Here is a 23,957-nt window from a genome sequence, read left to right as displayed (position 1 = left end):
CAATGCTCCACTTGAGGCCTCAGCAATGTCTTATAAAACCTCAGCATCAGGTCATTGCTCTTTTATTCGAGACCTCTTGAAATCACTGCTAACATTGCATACGCCTTTTTCCCCACCGACTCAACTTGCAAGTTACTGTGTAGGGTGTTCTGCTCAAGGACTCCCAAGTCCCTCTGCATCTCAGATTCCCCGTTAAGAAAATGGTCCGCACATTTACTTCTACTATCAAAGTGCATGACCATGCATGTTCTAACTGTGTTCCTTTTGTCACTTTCTTGCCCATTCTCCTAATCTGGGTAGGTTCTTCTGCATCCTGTTTCCCCAAAACTGCATGACCCTCCATCAATTTTCGTAAAAAAGCGGACCCAACAACGCTAACTGCGGAACACGACTAGTCACTGGCAGCCAAATAGAAAAGAATTCTTATATTCCCACTCGCTGCCTCCTACCAATCAGACAATGCTCTAACCAAGGATATTTCACCTCGTGGTTTCAGGAGTAACCCGTCCCTTTTCTCCTGATTGTACCCTCCACAGAATCTCCTCCACAATCTCATTCAAAATCGTTAATGCCGATGATCAAAACGGCAACAAATCATCCCTGTGTTCGATGCCCAGAGCGATAATCAGCACTCTTCAGAGATTGTCTGTCTGGCGTCAGTGGTCGTTAAACCAGAACTTGTGATATATAGAACAACAGTTCACACGGCCATCCTTCATCAGCTCCCAGAGCAGCACTTGAACTTGACTGGGGGTGTGTGTTTTTTTCCATAATTAGAGGCTACAACTTGCTCAAGTGTGACCGGAAGGCTGGCGGAGTGAAGCAGCGCCTTACATAATTTTTATTTGGTCTATATGCACAAAATAAATCCGAACATTGCTCAACGGTGAAGTGGATGAAGAAGAGAAAGTATGAAAAGAAGTGCAACTTGTATTCAGTGGTGCGGATAATGGAACACACTGGGGAGTCGAGAAATATCGAGTCTACTTCACCTGCCGCTTTATGCAGCTGCTGCTTATTCTCATCTCACAAAATGGCAGTACCACAGTAAATACAATTGTTAAAATATACTGTATACCCGGAAACATACATAAACACTTTAAAATATTGAGACGATTGCCACAAATAAGTGTTCATAGCTGTGTTGCTTCAACCAGGCTGTGTACAACAACAAAGAAAATTATTGCACGTCACAAATCCGATTAATTGCATTCAGAAATAGATGCAGTTAACTGATTGTAGTCCAGCACAGGCAGAAATATTGAGTACACCACACGCTGCTATAAGATGACAATAAGACGTGATTATTAAGGATTTTACAATAATTTGAAATATTTGCTCCAATGGGAGTAAACTTTTCAAGGAAGAGTTCTCTGCAGATGGGGACGGATGTGAGACACAGCCTTGATGAATCTGCACGAAATCTTCACTAATTACACACAGACTCATTTCTCCGACCTCCAGGAGAGTCACTCCTTGGACTGGAAATGCCGAACAGCGGACACGAACAGATACATTGAATGCAATGCTGTAAAGTTAGAACAATGATGGGTTATTGTATTCAATATGTAGAATGGTCTTTCAAATCATGTCACTGACTGCGCGGAGGTTGTCATTGCAACTCTGGATCTCAGCTCACTGAGCCGAGATGGTGATATCTCGACAGGCCAGGCTGCCGACGTCCATCTTTGACCGTGATGATAATGTTGTTGTTTCTGATGCCTTAACACTGACCACGTGATAATGTAATAGCGTGTCCTGGTCATTCACTAAAATGCATTCCTCAGACACCCATCTTTTTAAATTCCTCCCCTCTGCATAGAATTCAATTGGAGATTTACCCCGTCCTTGAGTCAGCTGATCGCGAGTAGTTGGATCTGAGGCACCAGTAACTGCAGTCTCGTATTCTGTACATCACCTCCCCATATACCCGAATAGCTAAGAAACCAGGGGGAGAATTATTCCAGATGCAAATATCCTACCTTTTCAACGGTAATCTCAACGGCAGGATCACCGCCTACGCCGTACACCAGTTGTTTTTTTTTAAATGTTAAATGTGCAACTGATGTGTTGTTGCTTTAATGCCAATAGATGGCAATTTGTCAAAATGCACCTGGAACAAGAGAAAATCTGCAGATGCTGGAAATCCGAGCAGCACACATGCCGAGTTGGAGGAACTCAGCATGCCAGGCAGCATCTATGGAAAAGACTAAGTAACTGAGGAGTAGATTTGACAGGTGGTGTGAGGGGAAAGAGAAACACCAGACGATAGGTGAAACTTGGAGGCGGAGGGATGACGTAAAGAGCTAGGAAGTTGATGGGTGAAAGTGGCAGAAGGCCATGGAAGACAGAAAAAAAATGGGATGTGGGAAGGCGGACGAGCAGGAGGCGATTGGGGGCAAGAGGACAATAAGTGAGAGGGACGGAGGGATGGAAAATGGTGAGGGGGCAAGGCATTATTGGATGTTTGAGAAATCAATGTTCATGCCATCAGATTGTAGGCTAACGAAACGGAATATAAGCTATTGTTCCTCCAACCTAAGTGTGGCCTTATCGCGACAGTGGAGGAACCATTGGTGGACACATCGAAATGGGAATGGGAAGCGGAATTAAAATGGGTGGCCACTTGAAGATCCCGCTTGTTCTTGCGGTCGGAGTGTTGATGCTCGGCGAAGTTGTCTCCAAACCTAGGTCGGGGCTCACCGATATAAATCTGGTTTGCATCTGAGCTGGTTTCAATATAGATGAGACACGACACAGCAGATCGAGAATTACATGATATGTAATTATTTCACACTTATCTGGGTTGAACTCCATCTTCCACTTCTCGGCCCAGTTTTTCATCCTATCAATGTCCTGCTATAACCTCTGACAGCCCTCTACACTATCCACAACACCTACAACCTTTGTGTCATCAGCAAACTTACTTACCCATCTCTGCACCTCCTTATCCAGGTCATTGATAAATATCCAAAGAAATAACATGTTGTTTTTTTTTTCACGGACGGGGGAGCGAAGCGACTGGATAATTCAGTAATGTAACTTAGAGACACAGAGTTTGATCATTTCAACTTTACATTCTGTGCAGTTAATATTCCGATCCTCACTCGTGTAGCATAAATTTATACACAGGATAAAGCATTATTAGCATCTCCATTACATCTGGTGGCAGAAATAATCAAAACGGGACAGCTTTCTCACCCTGTGAGACGGGACGCTCTTTACACAATAGAGTCGTGTAAAAGGATTGATTATACAGAGGGGTCTGAGGAAAAACGTTTCCAACACTATGTCACAAGGAATCTGCAACGCACTGAGTAAGGTGATTGGTTGTAGAGAGTAAGCTCAAAACATTTAGTAGTGTTATATTTCACAGTGGATTGAGAAGGTTACCAGATATGAGGAAGGCAAAGTCTTTGCTCTTCTGGAACGTGACAGCAATAAAAGGCAAAGTTAAGTTTCCTAAACGGAACTGACGCAATAATAAATAAAGCAGCCACGGGTCTCAGATGCGAATCATTGACTAACTACACAAAATCAGAACCAGGATGAGGTTTCATATCACCAGCGTACGTCGTGAAATGTATCGTTATGCGTCAGCAGTAATTTGCAATACAAACCAATGAAAACTGTAAATCAAGGTTAGAAGATAATATATTAAAACAACTAAACTAAGTTAGTGCAAAATGTGGACAAAATGTAGTGAGGGAAACTTTATGGGTTCAATCTCCATTCAGAAACCTGATGGCTGAGGAAAAATAAGATGTTCCTACATTATCATCGCAGAACAAGGCACATGACTGACCAGCCTGACAGAGCCTCTAATGATCAAATCCCACATGAATGACCACAGTGATAATCTCACTGCATTTCCTGTCCCATCACTGTCTACATGGAGAACTAAAATGCTTGCCCAGTCCCAGTATGCTCCGCACTATTACTATTGCTGCTTCTCTAATATCATCACTGATGATACGAAAGTCTGTCTGTAAACACGTCACTCAGGAGAACTGTACGACCAAAGTTGATGTCCAATTTTAATTCATCACATTGTCACAAGTTACGAAGGGCTAGTGTGACAACATTCGTAATATATTGAATTACCAATGCTGCTCGCATGCCAAATGTAACGGCTGTTCGTTCAGCAGGATACAAAACTGCACCGTAAATACCTCAGATGTGGCATCACTGAAGAGATTCCTAGCACATTAACATTAAGATCATTTATTTTATTTTACACAAGAATATCAGTAAACAGCCAAGATGTTATGGAGGAACGCTCGCTGTGTTATATTATTATCATCACATCGGGCCGTGGTTTCACTCCGAGTAGACCAGAGTGGAAAGAAAAGGAGAGCAGACAGGAAAAGAATGGAGGGTTATGGGCTGAGTGCGGTTAGGTGGGACTAGGTGAGATTAAGCGTTCGGCACGGACTAGAAGGGCCGAGATGGCCTGTTTCCGTGTTGTAATTGTTATTTTTTTATATAGTTATATGATTCGTAAAGTTTATAGTACAGGGTTACACATCCGTGAGGCTAAAGGAATTTGTTAAGCTTACACCGAAGAAATTTGTGATTTATACATTCAAATTTAGATCTGATCACCGCTCAGGTGATACGGAACCTGAACTTACAAAATCATCTGCCTCTTGTATTCAGTGGCTGGACGTAATGGTGACGACAGGAGAATCTAATAATACCTTTACTTCGATGCTTACAGTGCAATGGTCTTTAGAATATTACACAACGGTGCTTGCCTGATGTTTTGAGTGACAAAGAAATATGTTTTAATGTGACATATATACTTTTAAACAAAGGTTTAACAGCCTTTCATTCAAATGTATTGTGATGAGCGATGCCCCCTCCGATGTTTCTACATGTCTGAGCTTTAAGAGAAGCTCATTGCAAACCACAACAGAGATTAATAACAGTCCAGAAGAGCTGCGCTTCAACAGTTTCCGTTCGACCTTTGCAGGCTCATAGATATGCTATGTCACTAGTCTGGGGAAATTGAAAACAAGACTAGTTTACAAGTATTTTTAAATAATATATGAATGGGGTACTGCTCAAGTAACAAAATAATAAAATTATCCTAATAAGCGATTTAGAGCACTGGTGTGTGTCTGTTTTTGTGTGATCTTCAATGGAGCTTAAATTGTGCAAAGTTAGAGCGTCACCTTTGCTTGCCATTAAGTACAAAATCATTTCATAGAAAGATGCTGATGCCCCTGGATTAAAGCTTATTCTGCCATGGATCGGAATCCATGAAGGACAGAATTAAAAAGAACCGACTCTCTAAACCCAGAGGAACATCACCAGCTGCAATACAGGGACAATGTCTGTATGACGGGTGCGTGGACTCTTGTACGGGATACGGGTATGGGTTTGGGCTGCAAGGAAATTATTTGTCTACTTTTCTTTTCTGACTCAACAACATCAGGAATTCGCAAAGAAGTGAGGCACTAATCAGATATGAGGATTATTGCTATATCTACTCTAACATGATGACACGATAAATACTATCAGCCACTTGTGAAACCACAGAAAGACCGTTTGTAAAGAATACTTATCGACCAGTCAGTGATCCGATGCACGTTCTGCAGGAGGGAACCCAATTACTGACAATTAATTCCATCATTCTTGTCTTTGTATCTGTCTCTGTGTCTCTTACTCTCTCTTTTCCCTTTCTCCACATCTCCGCGTTTGTTGTCTACCTTGACTCCTGTCTAACATGAGAATACGTTTGCACAGATGGCTGATAGTCATTTTCTCTCTCATAACACTTCCACATTTCAAGCTAATGCAGCTTTGTCTCGGAACCCCTGCTTTGTGTTTCCCATTTTACGCCCGCCAAAGGGAAACCATTTGTTATTTTTAACTAATTTGCCACTTTCCTTGCACTGAATTTCTAAAGAAAATATTTTTTTTCCTAATTTAAGGACGATTTTGCTCTGCTTTAAGCAGTTAAATCAACCGAAATGTTCTGAGATGTATTTATTTATGTTTTTTGTAATTACGATATATGTAATAACACCAGCACTCATCTACAATCTTCTCCCTCAGCTACTGGGTAAACTAAGGGTTAATTCTTCCTGTCATTTCATGGAAAATAAATTGCGTCAATTCAAGGTAGACTGCTGACGTCACCGGAAGGTGCTCTCTCTTATTAATAAGAGTCCCTTTCACTCAGTTCCCTCAGTTTCAGCGAGAGCAGCTTCTCCTGTCACGGACAGAGATCCGGAGCGGCATCGAGCGGGAGAGTAAGGTCAGACTGGCTCGTTCCGTCATGGATCAGAATCAGGGAAGGACAGCTTGGAATATAACAGAAAATGCGAAAAATGTCTTCTGGCCGGTTCCATATATTTTGGCAGACGATGATTCGCTAACGGTAGATTTTCGAATGATGAGTGTGTTTATCACTATTCAAGTGGTTTTCTTCCCCGTCCTCGCTATTATTGATCTTCCCGGTGAGTGTCTTTTCAAAGATAAATTAAGAAACAGCATTGCACTGTGTTTTTTCCTTGTCACCTGTACTTCTCATAATAATAATTAAGGCTGCTCTCGCACATACAAACTGTTGATTAAGAAAATCTTTACTCTATGAACGTTGGTAATTTACTGTCCTGAGGACCCCTGTCTAAGAAAATATGTGCTGTCAGTTGTGATGATCCAGTGCAGGTTTCCGAGAATGATTCAGGAAATTAAAGACTTAATGTTTGAAGCGTGTTCGATAGCCCAGTGCCTATATTCGCAGGAGTTTAGAGGAATAGGGCTGGGGGACCGGGGAAGCTTATCTGTAATTGAAAGACTCAGATGGAGCCGTCGTGCAGAGCATGCATCCAATAGCGGGAGAGTCCAGGACCAGAGAGAGCAACATCAGAATAGATGAATTCCCCCTGAGAACAGAGCTGCGGAGGAATTTCTATTGCCCGAGGCTGTGTGTCTGTGGAACTCATTGTCAGGCGGTTGATGAGGCCAAATGATTGGGCGTATTTTAAGCAGAGGTTAATAGGTACGCAATTAGCAGGGATATCAACATTTATGGAAAGGAGGTAAGAGAACAGTGTTGGGAGTGGAATACATCAGTTATGATTGAATGGCTTATGATGGCGTGCTTGGTCAGGCTGCCTTAGTTAATGCTCCGGCTGCAATGGTCAAATTTCTGATGAGTAAACTTACAGACAATCTTTGCACGCAGCAGCCTGTCGGTGATCATGACTTATTGTGTCCGTGACGAATCAACTTCATTGTTGCTGAAAAAATAAAACATTATCGAGACTTCAATGAAGGACATTTAATTGTAAAGGTGAAAGTACAAGAAGGAGACGGTGAGACTCGCGGTGTGACTTGAAGGTGACATCGACAAACAAGAAGAGAGGTGCAATAATAATGTTTTGGTCTGCTGCTCCATTTGCAAATCTAGCCGCCCTGGGAAACGTTCAGGGACGGGTATCTGCGCTTCAGATAAAACCTGGTAGGTGTCAAGGACACTTATTTCACGATAGGTGCGATTCCACAGATTCCTCCAATGCATCATTCAGCTATTTTTCCCTCAACACGGATGGAATTTCCCAAGCCACAGCTTTCTGTTTCGTTTGCTGATATTCGATAGAACAGATCGCACTGAGTTTCCACTACTTTGCAAAACCTTTTAGTTTTATTGATTGGAAATCCCTACAATTATATTATTCTGTAAGGTGGACTAATTTCTATCATTGGAACACTTTATATACTTGCTTACGGAAAATCCGATCTGGTGTGTTTAAGCAGATTGTCTATTTTGTTCGCAGTGATCATGGTGACCATATTCATCCTGTCTCGGGGAAAGTGCGGCCTCTCCAGAGTTGTCACTCGCTACCTGGTTGCCATGGCAGTGGCGGATCTTCTGGTTCTTATCCTGGACCTGATATTGAGCAAGATTCCACTTATGTACATGTCAATCCGCGTTTTCCTCCGATCAATGCCCAAGGTGTGTAATATCCACGCGGCTCTGATTTACACCATCACCGACTGTTCGGTCTGGTTCACCGTCACGTTCACCTTTGATCGCTTTATCGCCATTTGTTGTCAGCAGCTGAAAACGAAATATTGCACCGGGAAAACTGCGGCCGTAGTTTTGGGGACAGTGACTGTGATCAGCTGTTTAAAGAATATTTACTGGTATTTTCGGCTCTCAGAGAAGTACACATGGGTAATCAATCCATTCCTTTGTATAAAGAGATTTCATTATTTCAAATTCACGACTCAAGTTGACCTATTTTATTACTTCCTCACCCCTGTACTCCCATTTCTCCTGGTTCTGCTGACGAACGGCCTCACCGTCAGGCACGTCTTGGTCACCAGCAGAGCTCGCAGGAGACTCAGGATTCCTGGCAACGGACAGAGTGCCGGAGACCCGGAGATGGAGAAACGCAGGAAATCCCTCGTTTTATTGCTGATCGTCTCCGGCAATTTCATCCTGCTGTGGGCACCTTTCACTGTGTTCTCTGCGTGGGATCGGCTATATGAACTGACCAATTCTGTGCGTCCACCCGAATCGCTGCGAGAGCTGGGCATAATTCTGCAGCTTCTGAGCTGTTGTACAAACACGGCCCTTTACGCCGTTACACAGACCAAGTTCAGGGAGCAGCTAAAGAATGTGGTAAAATCTCCGCTCGCGCTCATTACACTGAGGAAGTCGTGACGTAACAGCGTCTGTACCCTCCCACCCCACCCCCACCCCCCGCCCTGAAACTAACTAAAGTTCCATACATTGTGGCGACTTTCTGTTCCTCTGGGTCCGGCGTTATCCTTCTTCCACTCACTCCTTCCAAGGGTCAATAACATAGAAGGGTCCCTTATGCAGCCACAATGCACTTTCCTCCTTCGCCAACCTATCCTCCCATTTCCGCCCTACAGATCTCAGTGCATTGTTCTCCACAGATCCACTGTGCAGGAACTTCTGGCCTCCCGGATAAATTGATCCAACTGCAAATACCATTCTCCTGCGAGGGCGTCTGTTTTCCCGAAATAACTCGTTCATCCCCTACAGTGACGACTGAAATTGACGACTCTGTTAGTGCTGCTCCCTGCACCCAGGCTGAGCTCATCAATTTCATCTACTTTGCCTACAAATATCACAACGCCCTCAGATCAGGTTTGTCCAATTTTGACACCGCTCTTGTGTCTCGATCTCTCTGTCCCCAATTCCAGAGATAGATCATCAAAGACACCTTTTACGAAAGCAAGCTACTGACTCCCACAGTTATAGTGACGATGCCTCCTGCCACACGGACAATCGTCTAAGTGCTATTCCGCTCTATGATTTCCCTGGATGAGAATTTCCTCCCAAGACATCTTACAGTAAATGGAGGTTCCCTTCCACCACGATCGATGCTGCCATCACAGACATCTGTCGCACTTCCCGCAGGTAACATCACTCCATCTCAAACACAATAATAAAATAGATTGGGTCTCCTTGTCTTCACGTAACACGCCACGAGCCTCCGCATGCAAAATATTTTTTTTCCGTAACTTCTGGCATCTCCATAGTGACTCCACTTCCAGACACGGCTTTTCCCCTACCATCTCCGCTTTCCGATGATCCTTCTCTGTGCAACTCCATTGTTTGCTCGTCGTTGTTCACAATTCTCCCCTATTCTTGTCGCCATACTCCAGACATTATTTCCGTAAGGGCACTGGTTATTGAAGCACAACAGAGACCACATTGGTAACACACTTCATTTCCTGTGTTCATTTCCTTGCAGGAAATAAAATGTCGATTATCCATCTACATTGTCAATCGACAAAACCCATTGTCTGCAGGGACTCATTTATAATCCCTGTCAGACCAAGATGTAATCGGTGCGGCGGACAGAATTGTACTGAAGGTCGTAAGGGCCACAACTAGTTACCACGTTTACAAAGGGAGATAGAGGCATTTAACATTGACTTTTGTTATTGTATTCGTAATAATATCGGTAATGACCTTGACGGCTGACAGAAAAAGCTCGCTGTAATATTTCTGATCTTCACAATGTACTCTTGGAGGGATCCAATGTGACCGAGTGTTTTCCCGGCACATCTTTCTGCCCGTTAATGGTTACATTTTTCTCTCGTGAATGCCAGATTTATTTCGACGCGATAACCGTTCGAAGTTAACATAAACACGTTTTTTTTTCCGGGTTGGTGGAGAACAAATCAGAAATGTCATATATGTGCAACTTGTGTACAGTGGCTGGAGGCACTATTCGACACCGGGAAACGAATAATACCATTGTAACTTCCTTCAGTACAGATCGATGGGCTCAGCAGCGTTACACAGCTGAGCTTTCCTCAAGGTTTCTATCAGCGGACACATTGCATGTGTATTTTAAAATAAATATTCTGATCAAATCATTGTGCACCATGTCCCATCGCTGGACTCCTTGAGAATAAAGCTGCTTATAGAGTATCATTATTTTACTGCCCAAAGTAAGGTTGCTCCTTATATCGCTGACATAACGACAATATCAGAATTTAAACGCCGGCAGCTGAATCATACTACTAAAGGTGTATCGCAGATATCACCAGCAGTACTGGCACTGGTTATCCAGACCCAGCTCAGATTATTTTCGATTAAACGTATTGAACTGGGAATTCTCGCTGATCTGGTAACAAGTACAGTGCCTGTAAACAGTATTCACTCTCCCGCCCTTGTAGCCATGGACACTCGCATGGATCCCCGGCTACGTGGAACAGTCTATGTTCCAAGCCTACACTGGTGTTACTCCCAAACCTTTCCTACGCTACATCGACGACTGCATCGGTGCTGTTTCCGGCACGCATGCGGAGCTCGTCGACATCCTCAGCTTCGCCTCCAACTTCTACCTTGCCCTCAAATTTACTTGGCCCATTTCCGACACCACACTTCCCGTTCTCGATCTCTGTCTCTATTTCCAGAGACATCATAACTACCGTTGTCTACTGTAAAACTATCGACTCCCACTGGACTATTGTCAGGAACGGGGGCCGAATGGACCCAAACGCAGGACGCAGACACTGAAGTACTAGGGGGAGGACAGGATGGGGATTTCATGGCATTTAAGGGTTAATGCAGGCGGGGCTGGATCTACTCAGAGTTCAGACGAGGCTGGCAGGCAGGAGGATCCCAGACTTCAGACGAGGCAGGCAGGCAGGATGATCCCACAGATCGGGGCAGGCAGGCAGATCCCACAGTTGGGGGCAGGCAGGCAGGTAAGCTGATCCCACAGTTCGGTGCAGGCAGGCAGATCCCACATACCGGGCCGCAGGGATCCCGGGCAGGGTCGCCTCCCAGGCAGAAAACACAGTGGCCTGGGCCAGTCGTCGCCACCTGGGCAGGTGCGGGGCACAACCGTAGAGAAACGAGAGGAGGAAAAGGCAAAACCTCCGCCGGGCAGCGGCAGTCCGGCCGGACCTGCCCGACGAAAGCAATAGGTAGGAGGGGGCAGAAGCCCCGCCGGGCAGCGGCAGTCCGCTCGGACCAAGCCGACGGAAGCAACAGGTAGGAGGGGGCAGAAGCCCCGCCGGGCAGCGGCAGTCCGCTCGGACCTAGCCGATGGAAGCAACAGGAAGGAGGGGGCAGAAGCCCCGCCGGGCAGCGGCAGTCCGCTCGGACCAAGCCGACGGAAGCAACAGGTAGGAGGGGGCAGAAGCCCCGCCGGGCAGCGGCAGTCCGGCCGGACCTGCCCGACGAAAGCAACAGGTAGGAGGGGGCAGAAGCCCCGCCGGGCAGCGGCAGTCCGCTCGGACCTAGCCGATGGAAGCAACAGGAAGGAGGGGGCAGAAGCCCCGCCGGGCAGCGGCAGTCCGGCCGGACCTGCCCGACGAAAGCAACAGGTAGGAGGGGGCAGAAGCCCCGCCGGGCAGCGGCAGTCCGGCCGGACTTGCCCGACGAATGCAACAGGTAGGAGGGGGCAGAAGCCCCGCCGGGCAGCGGCAGTCCGGCCGGACCTAGCCGACGGAAGCAACAGGTAGGAGGGGGCAGAAGCCCCGCCGGGCAGCGGCAGTCCGCTCGGACCAAGCCGACGGAAGCAACAGGTAGGAGGGGGCAGAAGCCCCGCCGGGCAGCGGCAGTCCGGCCGGACCTGCCCGACGAAAGCAACAGGTAGGAGGGGGCAGAAGCCCCGCCGGGCAGCGGCAGTCCGCTCGGACCTAGCCGACGGAAGCAACAGGAAGGAGGGGGCAGAAGCCCCGCCGGGCAGCGGCAGTCCGGCCGGACCTGCCCGACGAAAGCAACAGGTAGGAGGGGGCAGAAGCCCCGCCGGGCAGCGGCAGTCCGCTCGGACCTAGCCGACGGAAGCAACAGGAAGGAGGGGGCAGAAGCCCCGCCGGGCAGCTGTAGTCCGGCCGGACCTAGCCGACGGAAGCAACAGGCAGGAGGGGGCAGAAGCCCCGCCGGGCAGCGGCAGTCCGGCCGGATTCGCCACGCGGAGGCAACGGGTAGGAAGCTGGGTCCAGGGTAAGCAGCAGAAATACAGTGATACACAGGGTACTTTGGTAAAGGCAACCGAAAGCGTGGGTAAGACGAATAATACTGAACGTCGGGGCCAGCGCACCCGAGAGGAGCAGGCAAAGCATGACAAACAAGGTAAAACAGGTGAAACCGAATTCGGAGCAGACAAGAAGTGGACGAACCAGGTATAGAGCTGTTTGAACCTGCTTCGGAGCTAACAGGATGCAGAACAAAACGACCGGTCTCCGTCCCACGGCCCCTTATAAACACCAGCATCTGAATTGGCCACAGGTGTGCCACTTTGATCCAGGATGATCTTAACAGGCTCGAAGGAGCCGGGAGGGACGGCTGTATGACCCGGAGTCCGGAGCACTCGGACCGGACCCGACCCGACCCTGACAAACTATACCTCTTCCCATTCTGTTACTTGTAAAACTGCCACCCCTTTCACTCGATTCCTCCCACCTCCACCGCTCGTGCTTTCAGGATGAGGCTTTCGGTTTCTGAACGAAGAAGAAGCCTTCCTCAAGCATCAACGCTGTCCTCAACCGCATGTCTTTCAATTCGTGCCCTCACATCACCCTCCCACGACACCACCTAGGATAGGGAGTTATTGTCCTCACTTGCCATCCCACCAGCCTCGGCGTCCAGCACATAATTCTCTGTAACTTCAGCCACCACGCACCAAGTTCCTCCCACCCACCCTAGAATCCGATTTCCACAGGGATGCGACTCTGTTGTCCATTCGTCCCTCGCCACTGATCGCCCTCCTCTCTCTTATCCTTGCAAGCTGAACAAGTGCTACACCTGCCCCTACACATACTCCCTAACTAACCTTCAAGTCCTCATTCTGTCCTTCCAGGCGAGGTGATACTTATACCTTGAGTCTGTTGGGGTCACTTATTGTATCTGCTGCTCCGGTGTGGCCTCCTGTAGATCAGAGAGACCCGACGTTGATTGGGAAACTGATTCATCGAGCACTCACGAAAATCCATCAGAAAAAGCGGGACCTCCCACTTAAGTTCCACTTACTATTCCATTCCGACATATCTGTCCATAGCCTCCTCTACTTCCGGATGAAGCCACTGTCATTTTAGTAGACCATCACCTTATATCCCGCCTGGGGCGCCTCCAATCTGGTACCATGAACATCGATTTCTCGAATTTCCGGCGATGTTGCCCGATTTCACCATTCCCCATTACTATTTCCTTCTCTAACCATATCTCCATACCTGCCCCACAACTCTCTCTGGACCCCCTCCCCTTTTCTTTCCTCTATTGTCTTCTGTCCTCTCCTATTCAATTCCCCTTCTCTACACGGCATTACTTTCACCCATCAACTTCCCAGTTGTTTACCTCACCCCTGCCCCATTTCGCTTTCACGTGTCCCTTGTGGTTGTTCCACCCTTTCCGCAAACTTCTAGATCTGTCTCCTCATATTTCTTGTCCAGTCCTAATGAAAGATGTCGGCCCGATACGGCGACTATGCATTTTTCCACAGATGCTGAGTTCATCTAGCATCCTGGGTGTGCTTCTCAATAAGTCAAGTCAAGTCAAGTCAACTTTTATTGTCATTTCGACCATAACTGCTGGTACAGTGCAGAGTAAAAATGAGATAACGTTTTTCAGCACCATGGTTTACATGGCACGGTACAAAAAACTGGAATGAACTACGTAATAAAAAAAACACAGAGAAAGCTATACTATACTACAGACCTACACTGGACTGCATGAAGTGCATAAAAACAGTGCAGGCATTACAGTAAATAATAAACAGGACAGTAGGGCAAGGTGTCTATCCAGGCTTCGGGTATTGAGGTGTCTGAATGGGGAAGAAACTGTTATATAGTCTGGTCGTGAGAGCCCGAATGCTTCGGAGCCTTTTTAGTGACTCTTGGTTCTGAGGCGACAGTGTAATGCCCTGGTTCACATATTTATTGCTAAGCTGTATGAATGCAATTTATCAGTTCTGTAAGGGCAGTCTGTTCTGCTTCCAGCCTGTTTGTGCTATTGCTGAAAATAAGGGATCATGAGTAACGTGGGCCATCCAATTACGATGCTAGAACTGGGGAGAGATTCGTGTTGAGGGACACTGTGGTCGATCTTGCGGCGTCTGTTCGGTGGGACATGAAGAGAGAAGACGCTGGGTAAACCCGGTTGTAGAATAGGACGTGCTTTGTTCGAGATGGATTGCGAGCGACTTCCGGAAGGTGGTATGAACTTTCACGCAACCGATGACCAGTCAGTGAGTGTCGGAGACGTACAAGATGAGCTTCAACTTGTAGATATTTGACAATTTAATCCAAATGGGTCCTTTTCTTTTTCGTTTTCTTTACTAACCCTTTATTTAAGGTTCGTAAATATAATTCCTTTAATCGTATGCAGTGTACTGTCTGTTATTTCGTTCCACTAATTTGTAATAAGGTATCACATTAGACAGCATCCACGCAAACCGAGGCTTGGTGTGGGACGGCTGTCTCAATCTCGCTAGTTGTTCCGGACCAGAAGACGGTCTTTCCTAGACATCGGAAGCCAAGGAAACCAGGGTGTTTAATTGTTGGGGCTCGACTGGTATCAATTTAGTTCGATAATTTGTGATCGCCCTGAGCATTGATCCAGTGGTTTGTGTGTTTAAACTATTATCCGATAAAGTTCTACGATGCATGATTATGGATGCTGCCCGGGGGCCGCGAGCTGTCCAAGATTCCCATCAGGAAGGGACTGTGCGCGAGCATGTGGAATCGCAAGCCGAGTCTCCGATAGCTAGGGATACGGATTTCAAAGGCAGGTTGTTCTCGTTTTTCTTTGGGGGAGGGGGCGGAGCGAGGGGAAGGAATGTTATGATTTAGAATGTCAAATAACGCTCCAGCAAGGATTGAAAATTCTGAGTTGTTATCAGCCCTTATCTCCCTGACCAATAAATGGCAAAATGCACAGGCCGGTTGTCCTAGTTATGAAAGCTAAGAATGGTCTCAGGAATGAAGCCCTCCCCCGAGGGTGCAGAGGAGTCTGAGACCTGCGCGGAGCAGAGTCTCAGAAGCTGCTTGAGTGGCAGTGCCCTAACGACATAAAACACAGTGATTGGTTGGAAGTTTCAAAGGGGCCTGATATTGCCGTAGGGATATTCGTAAAGACACAGAACCCCTTTGCTACCTTTGCAAGCTACATGCAAGCGCCAGAAAGTGTGTTTGGCGAGACAGAAAGCCCAACAGACCTTATGACAGGGTTTCAGGACATGTTTCAGGAGAAAGTTGGAGAGAGCGTTCTGAAAAAAACCTTCACCACTCTGTGTTCCGAGCTGCTTTTGGGGGATGCCTGGCTGGGAAGATCATAGATAGATAGATAGATAGATAGATAGATAGATAGATAGATAGATAGATAGATAGATAGATAGATAGATAGATAGATAGATAGATAGATAGATAGATAGATAGATAGATAGATAGATACTTTATTCATCCCCATGGGGAAATTCAACTTTTTTTTCCAATGTCCCATACACTTGTTGTAGCAAAACTAATTACATACAATACTTAACTCAGTAAAAAATATGATATTCATCTAAATCACTATCTCAAAAAGCATTAATAATAGCTTTTAAAAAGTTCTTAAGTCCTGGCGGTAGAATTGTAAAGCCTAATGGCATTGGGGAGTATTGACCTCTTCATCCTGTCTGAGGAGCATTGCATCGATAGTAACCTGTCGCTGAAACTGCTTCTCTGTCTCTGGATGGTGCTATGTAGAGGATGTTCAGAGTTATCCATAATTGACCGTAGCCTACTCAGCGCCCTTCGCTCAGCTACCGATGTTAAACTCTCCAGTACTTTGCCCACGACAGAGCCCGCCTTCCTTACCAGCTTATTAAGACGTGAGGCGTCCCTCTTCTTAATGCTTCCTCCCCAACACGCCACCACAAAGAAGAGGGCGCTCTCCACAACTGACCTATAGAACATCTTCAGCATCTCACTACAGACATTGAATGACGCCAACCTTCTTAGGAAGTACAGTCGACTCTGTGCCTTCCTGCACAAGGCATCTGTGTTGGCAGTCCAGTCTAGCTTCTCGTCTAACTGTACTCCCAGATACTTGTAGGTCTTAACCTGCTCCACACATTCTCCATTAATGATCACTGGCTCCATATGAGGCCTAAACGTGGGATTGTGTGGTACACTCAGTCCGGATCTGTCGTGTTACGGCCTGGGGTATCAGATATAGTGACGGGAACCCCAAGTTTCCAGGAATACCTGATGCCGAAGTCCTCTTGGTGAATGCTCCGGAAGGCCACGAAGACAAGTCATGCTTTTCAGATGGGATATTTCAGAAGCCTTCGGTTGAACAGTTGAACAGGATGGTTGTGATGGTCAGGAAGACTTCTGAGAGGCATGTCAGCCTCTGGTGGGGGATGCCAATGGTACACCTCTTTTCGGTGACCGTAATGTCTAATGTTCCTGTGATACAAGCCGGGCATAAACCCTGTCCGAAAAACGGAAAGTTGACTTCCGAGTTATTCAACTTTGCTGTCTCTCCGCTGCCAGGAGGTTAGAAGAAGAGTTTGAAGCCGGACGATGTCTTTTCTATGACGAGTTTGATGTAGGTTGTTCCAAGTGCATTCCCCACACTCTCCGGGTGACCGAGGACACCCCATTCAGAGAAAGGTCGCGGCGACTGGCTGCAGCAGAGGTGGAAGACCTGTGGTTACGGTACGGATATAGAACAGAATGTGCATAAATAACACGGAAACTAGCGCGCATTTACAATGCTAACACCTTAATAGAAATGTAGTTTAAATAGCTAACATTGTGTTGCAGTGACTGGTGTGATAGATAGAAGGGTCTTGTGAGAGTGGTGGTGCTGCTAAATAGAATGGTTGATGGGAGCCACTGTCTGGGCCGAAAAAGTCCTTTAGAGAAGGTGCACCGCAGGTTCAACAGAACGTTGCCGCGATTAGAACACGTCTTGTGTGGGAAGAGTGAAGAAGCTGGAACTTTTCTGTTCGAAGCTACGGAGCGTGATGGAGGTGTATAAGATTAGAAGAGACACAGACAGGCTGGACAACAGCACCTTTTCCCCAGCGTGAAAACGGCCAACAGGAGAAGGCATACGTTGAAGATGAGTGGAGGAAAGGTTAGGTTAGGGGTAGGGTGTTTTTTTTTTTGTACACAGTGTGGTGGGTTCTGGGAACGCACTGACGTGGTGCTGTTCGTCTTTGTCACAATACAGATATTTAAAATAAAGATAGACAGATGGCTGTCATGAAAATAGCGGATTATGGTCTCTGTAGGAGGGAATAGTTATAATGTCAGCAGAGTAGAGCTACATTGATGAACAGAGCTTCGTGGGCCGTGCAGCCTGCAGTACTTTATACTGAACTTTGCTCCTTGATATACATTAGACGTAAAATTACCACCAGATGCGTTGACAAAAGAGACTGAGAAAGTGAAAGGCAGCAGTGTTATGACATAAGCACAGACCGGGCTCGTTGGTCTAGTGGTATGATTCTCGCTTTGGGCCTGAATTTGCAAGCATGCGAGAGGTCCCGGGTTCAAATCCCGGACGAGCCCTTGATTGATGTATTTTAGAACTTCAGACATTGGAGCACAGAAGAATGAGGGAAGATATTTAGATGTACAGAAAATTATGAGGGCTGTATATGTAGGCCACTGCCTGCAAGCATTCCCCCCTCAGGTTAGGACTGAAGACGACTACAACAAATCACAGCTTTAGAGCGGACGGTGAAAGATTTGGTTTAGCGTAGAAATAGAATGGATAAGGAGTGATGATAAACTGAGTGGCTAATCCCTGTTTCTGCAATCTTGTGTTTCTGTATGACTGCAATTCAACTCTATCAATAGGAATTTTAAGTGAGATACAGAAAGTGACCATGGATTATTGGGTTTAAGTGGATGAACATTTTCCAAATATTTTCGCGTTTGACGACGTTCTTGCAGAACGGAGTGTGCCAAACGTAACCTCATAGTTTCACAAAGGAACTGAGAAACCCAGCGAATTAGAGCAAACCAGCGATACGAAATTATGAGGGGTATAAACCGTGTTATTGCAAGCAAGACTTTTCCAGTGAGGTTGAAGCCACAGGTCACAGATAAAAGGTGAAATGTGAAATAGTCAAGGGGGAACTTCTTCACTCAAAAGATAGATAGATAGATACTTTATTCATCCCCATGGGGAAATTCAACCTTTTTTCCAATGTCCCATACACTTGTAGTAGCAAAACTAATTACATACAATACTTAACTCAGTAACAAATATGATATGCATCTAAATCACTATCTCAAAAAGCATTAATAATAGCTTTAAAAAAAGTTCTTAAGTCCTGGCGGTTGAATTGTAAAGCCTAATGGCATTGGGGAGTATTGACCTCTTCATCCTGTCTGAGGAGCATTGCATCGATAGTAACCTGTCGCTGAAACTGCTTCTCTGTCTCTGGATGGTGCTATGTAGAGGATGTTCAGGGTTTTCCATAATTGACCGTAGCCTACTCAGCGCCCTTCGCTCAGCTACCGATGTTAAACTCTCCATTCCTTTGCCCACGACAGAGCCCGCCTTCCTTACCAGCTTATTAAGACGTGAGGCGTCCCTCTTCTTAATGCTTCCTCCCCAACACGCCACCACAAAGAAGAGGGCGCTCTCTACAACTGACCTATAGAACATCTTCAGCATCTCACTACAGACATTGAATGACGCCAACCTTCTAAGGAAGTACAGTCGACTCTGTGCCTTCCTGCACAAGGCATCTGTGTTGGCAGTCCAGTCTATCTTCTCGTCTAACTGTACTCCCAGATACTTGTAGGTGAGACTCAAAAGGATTTTGGAAAGTTTCTGTAAATAGTGTATAGCATGGATTGTGGGAATGAATACGAACCCACACGTGGCATCGTTAGATGAATGAGCGAAGCAGGGAAGAGGGAAATGAGAACCTTTTGCTGGATGGAAGGAAGTGACAAGTTGGGTTTTGCGGAGTTCAGTACCCAGCATAGATTTTTGCAGGGTACAGCGATATTTTTGAAGCTGAAGTACAGTATTTAAAGATTAGATTTATATTGTTACATGTGCATATAAAAATCAAGTGAAATTCGCTGTTTGCGTCAAGTCAAATTAGCGAACGTTGTGCCGGAGCAGCCCGTAAGTGTCCTTAACCAACAGAGCATGCCAACAACTCATTAACACGAGCCCGTACGACTTTCGACTGCGGGTGGAAATCGGAGTACCTGGGGGAAACCCACGACGTCAGGGGAAGAACGAACAGACACTTTGCAGCTAGCTGTGGGAATTGAATCTCGATCTTGCAGCGGCAACTTTGGTAGTCTGACGCAAACCACTACACTATCGTGTCTTGGTGTGGACACATTCCCTGTTTGCGGACGACATGAAACGGCACGGTAGTTGGTGGGATGAATAGTAGTGAGCAGGACGCAAAGCACCTACGATATGGTCCATTCAGGATTGTTGAACGGCCAGATGCGATCCAGATGAGGACGATAATAACTGAGAGGTTACTCTGCATTCTTACAAATCAGCAATTAGATTAGCAATAACTTGAAAGTAATGGTCTGCATCGTTTCAGTGTTAATGTAATGGCCTCTCTGTTATGTTTCACAGCTACTGTAATAGTTTCAGTGTAGCAGCAGAGTTTGGGTTTAGACGGGAGATAATGGGGGCTTTGGAATGTGTGTCACCCAATGAGCGGCATGTTGTTGTTTTTGTTTTTCCAGTGTGTCTGAGAGAAGGTATTCTCGGGCTTTTTGTCAGCAAGAGATGAAGGCAGATGATGTGAGTGGAGCGAGCCGGTAGTCGGCAGGACGGAGTGGACTTGGAGTGAGTGTACATGAGCCGACAACGCTCGGAGGAGATCGATGGGGATCGAATGGTTGGGCAGCCGTGAGATCCAACGTGTACATCAGACTGTTTCACTAAAAAGAGTCCTTTTTCTTTTCTTTTCTAACTACAGATTAATAATTATAAAGCTGAATTACATATGATGTACTGTCTGATACATTGCCGTTCGGATTTGTAACCCGGCAACACATCAGGCATCGTCCACATAAACCGAGATATCTCAGTCTGTCCAGACTGGAGGCTGACTTACCCTAGACAAACGCATGCAAGTAAATAAATTGGTCACGATAAAGAAAGGTGGAAGGAGACCCGCGTGTCCGTGTACACGAAAAAAGGATACAGGTATTACAGGAAATTCTGCAGCTACTAGAAATTGAGAGTAACACGGATAACCTGCTGGAGGAATTCAGCCGGTCAGCCAGCATCGATGGAAATGCAGAAATAGTGAACTTCTCCGACCCTAATCCTTCCACAGGACTGATAGGAATCTGAAGCATCGAGCTGTTAGGAAGACATGTGCTACGCCATGCTTTATTGAAAGTGAGGGTAAGTACAGGAGTGCACCAATGCAGCCGCACAGTGCATTTATGAAACGCGGCTGTGGCCCTTTTATCCAAGGATATGTCTTGACTTCATGTAGAGAACGCGTGCAGGTCTGATATACGCGTAGCACAACGAAGGGAGGTTAGAGACTGGGCTGATGGTTCAATGCTGTACACATCGCCAGATGGGACCTCAATGGCCAGATAGACTGGATGGATGGAATGAGGCTCGATGTTAAAACGGAGTGTTGATAGGTTCTTGATTAGTAAGAACTTGATAAGGTAAGAGCGGAATGGCATTGAGATTAATCAAGCACGCTGAATTGAGTGAGGTGAACTGATGGGCCGAATAGCCCAATTCTGCACGCATGTCTTATCGCCTGATGCCGTGGACTCCACACCAGCGATTGCGTCATCAAAGTATTTGGAAACATCATATGCAATGGAGTTTGGGATTTATCTCGCCACCAAAAAGGCGGAGAAACTATTCGCTCTGTTACATAGAAGACACTAGACTCCAAGGAGCGGATCATACCTCAGATATACGTATATTATATTAATTAATTCTCAAAGAGTCAGCTGATATGGGAGTGGCTGTTGTTCCTATGTGTGCACCGATGTTCAAAGTCAACGAGGAAATGCTGCAGCTCTGTAAAACCCCGGTTAGTCAGATACCTGGAAAAATAGAAAACATAGAAATCTGACAGCACAATACAGGGCCCTAGGCCCACAAAGCTGTGCAGAGCATGTCCCTAACTCAGAACTACTTAGGCTTACCCATAGCCCTCTATATTTCTTAGCTCCATGTATTCATCCAGGAGTCACTACCGTTTCCGCTTCCACCATTGCATCCGGCAGCCCTTTCCACGCACTCACCATTCTCTACATTAAAAAAAAAACAACTTACCCCTGACATCTCATCTACTTCCAAGCAGCTTAAAACTATGTCCTCTCGTGCTAGCCATTTCACCCTGGGAAAAAGCCTCTGATTATCCACACGATCAATGCCTCTTATCATCTTATACACCTCCACAAGGTCACCTCTCATCCCCCGTCGCTCGAAGGAGAAAAGCCTGTTTCATTCAACAGATTCTCATAAGGCATGGTTCCCAATACAGGCAACATCCTTATAAATCTCCTCTGCACCCTTTCTATGGGTTCCACGTACTTCCTGTACTGAGGCGACCAGAACTGAGCACAGTACTCCAAGTGGGGTCCGACAAGTGTCCCTTATAGCTGAAATATTACCTCTCGGCTCTTGAACTCAATCCCACACTTGATGAAGGCCAATGCACCGTATACCTTCTTAACCACAGTGTCAACCTCCGTAGCAGCTTTGAATGTCCCATGGACTCGGACAACAGAATCCGTCTGAGGTGGTAACATTTTGCAAAAAATCTTACCATTAACTCTATATTCTGCCATCATATTTGACTTACCAAAATGAACCCCTCACACTTATTGTGTTGAACTCTAACTGCCACGTCTCAGCCCAGTATTGCATCCTCTCAATGTCCTGCTGTAACCTCTGACAGCCCTCCACGCTATCCACAAAAACCCAACCTTTGTGTCATCAGTAAAGTTACGAACCCAATCTTCCACTTCGTCATCCAGGTCATTTATCAAATTCGCGAAGTTCCCGGTATTCTGTGGAAAGAGGGATGAACAGCCAGATGTCGTGGTCCACGTGCGGCCCAATGACATTGATAGGAGTAGGGATGACGACCTGAAGAAGGAATATAGCAAGTTAGGAAAGAAGTTAAAAAACAGTACCTCAAGGGTGGTAATCTCGGGACTGCTGCCTGTGCCACGAGATAGAGAGGGTAGGAACAGGACGTAATGTCAGATGAATGCGTGGCTGAAGAGTTGGTACATGGGGCAGGGATTCAGATTTCTGAAACATTGGGATCTGTTCTGGGGAATGTCTGACCTGTGCAAAAGGACGGGCTGCACCTGAACTGGAAAGGGTAGAGTATCCATGGAGGCGGGTTTGCTAGAGCTGTTGGGGAGATTAAACTAGTTAAACTAGTTTGGCAGGAGGTAGGAATCAGAATCTAAGTGCAGACATTTGGGTACAAGGACAAGGGCTTGATGCTATGTGTTCTGAGTTGTTGAGCAAGGACAGGCAGGGGACAAAACATGTAGCCAGTTAGAAGGGTTGAAATGTGTCTCTTTCAACGCTAGGAGTATTAGGAAGAAAAGGTGGATGAACTTAGAGCATGGATCAGTACCTGGGGCTATGATGTTGTGACCATTACTAAATCTTGTCTGGAGGAAGGGCAGGATTGGCTGATGCAGGTACTAGGGTTTAGGTGTTTCAAACTGAATAGGACGGGAGGTAGAAAAGGGGGAGAGGGGTAGTATTACCAGTCAGGATAGAACCACGTATATAGAAAGGGAAGACGCTGCAGAGAGTGCCCACTGAGTCGGTCTGGGTGGAAGTCAGAAATAGGAAGGGATCAATCACCGTGCTGGGAGTACTCTATAGACCCCCAAATAACCTTCGGGAACTGAGGAACAGACAAGCAGGTAGATTTTAGAATGGTGCAGGAAATACAGGGTTGTAGTTATGAGTGATTTCAAATTCCCTCATGTGGACTGGCACCTCCTGATTGTAAGGTGGGTGGGGTAGATGGAGCTGAATTTGTCAGTTGTGTTCAATAGGATTCTTGACGCAGTATGTGGACCGGCCGAAGAGAGAAGAGGCCATACTGGGTCTAGTTATGTGTAATGTACTTGGTCAGGTGACAGGCCTCTTGGTGGGGGAGCATTTTACTGCGAGTGACCACAACTCCCTTAGCTTCAGCATTGCTATGGAAAAGATTAAGAACAGACAAAATGGGAAAGAGCTTAACTGAAGAAGAATTAACTATAAAGGTATGAGGCAAGAACTAGCGAGAGTAAATTGGAAACAGAAGTTCAAGGGTGAAAACACAGAAGTAATGAGGAGGAAGTTTAGGGACCACTTCTGCTGGTTTCAGGATAGGTTTGTCCCACTGAGACAAGGAAACAATGGTAGGAAAAAGCAACCGTTGCTGACGAAAGACATGAGGCAACTCGTCAAGTGGAAGAAGGAAACGTATGTTAGATATAAGACTCAGGAAGCA

General features: G+C 46.2%; 1 non-coding gene across 1 annotated transcript; it reads left to right on the top strand.

The window, feature by feature from the left end:
* The first annotated feature begins 17,927 nt into the window (after window positions 1-17,927).
* Window positions 17,928-18,015, top strand: trnap-ugg (transfer RNA proline (anticodon UGG)). The gene is given in 2 exon segments: window positions 17,928-17,963; window positions 17,980-18,015. It is a non-coding gene; the product is annotated as a tRNA-Pro (tRNA).
* Window positions 18,016-23,957: the final 5,942 nt, after the last annotated feature.

This window comes from Hemitrygon akajei, unplaced genomic scaffold, assembly GCF_048418815.1.
Source record: "Hemitrygon akajei unplaced genomic scaffold, sHemAka1.3 Scf000084, whole genome shotgun sequence".
Taxonomy (NCBI): Eukaryota; Metazoa; Chordata; class Chondrichthyes; order Myliobatiformes; family Dasyatidae; genus Hemitrygon; species Hemitrygon akajei.
Note: the sequence above shows the minus strand (reverse complement) of the source record. Positions and strands in the feature narration are given on the sequence as shown.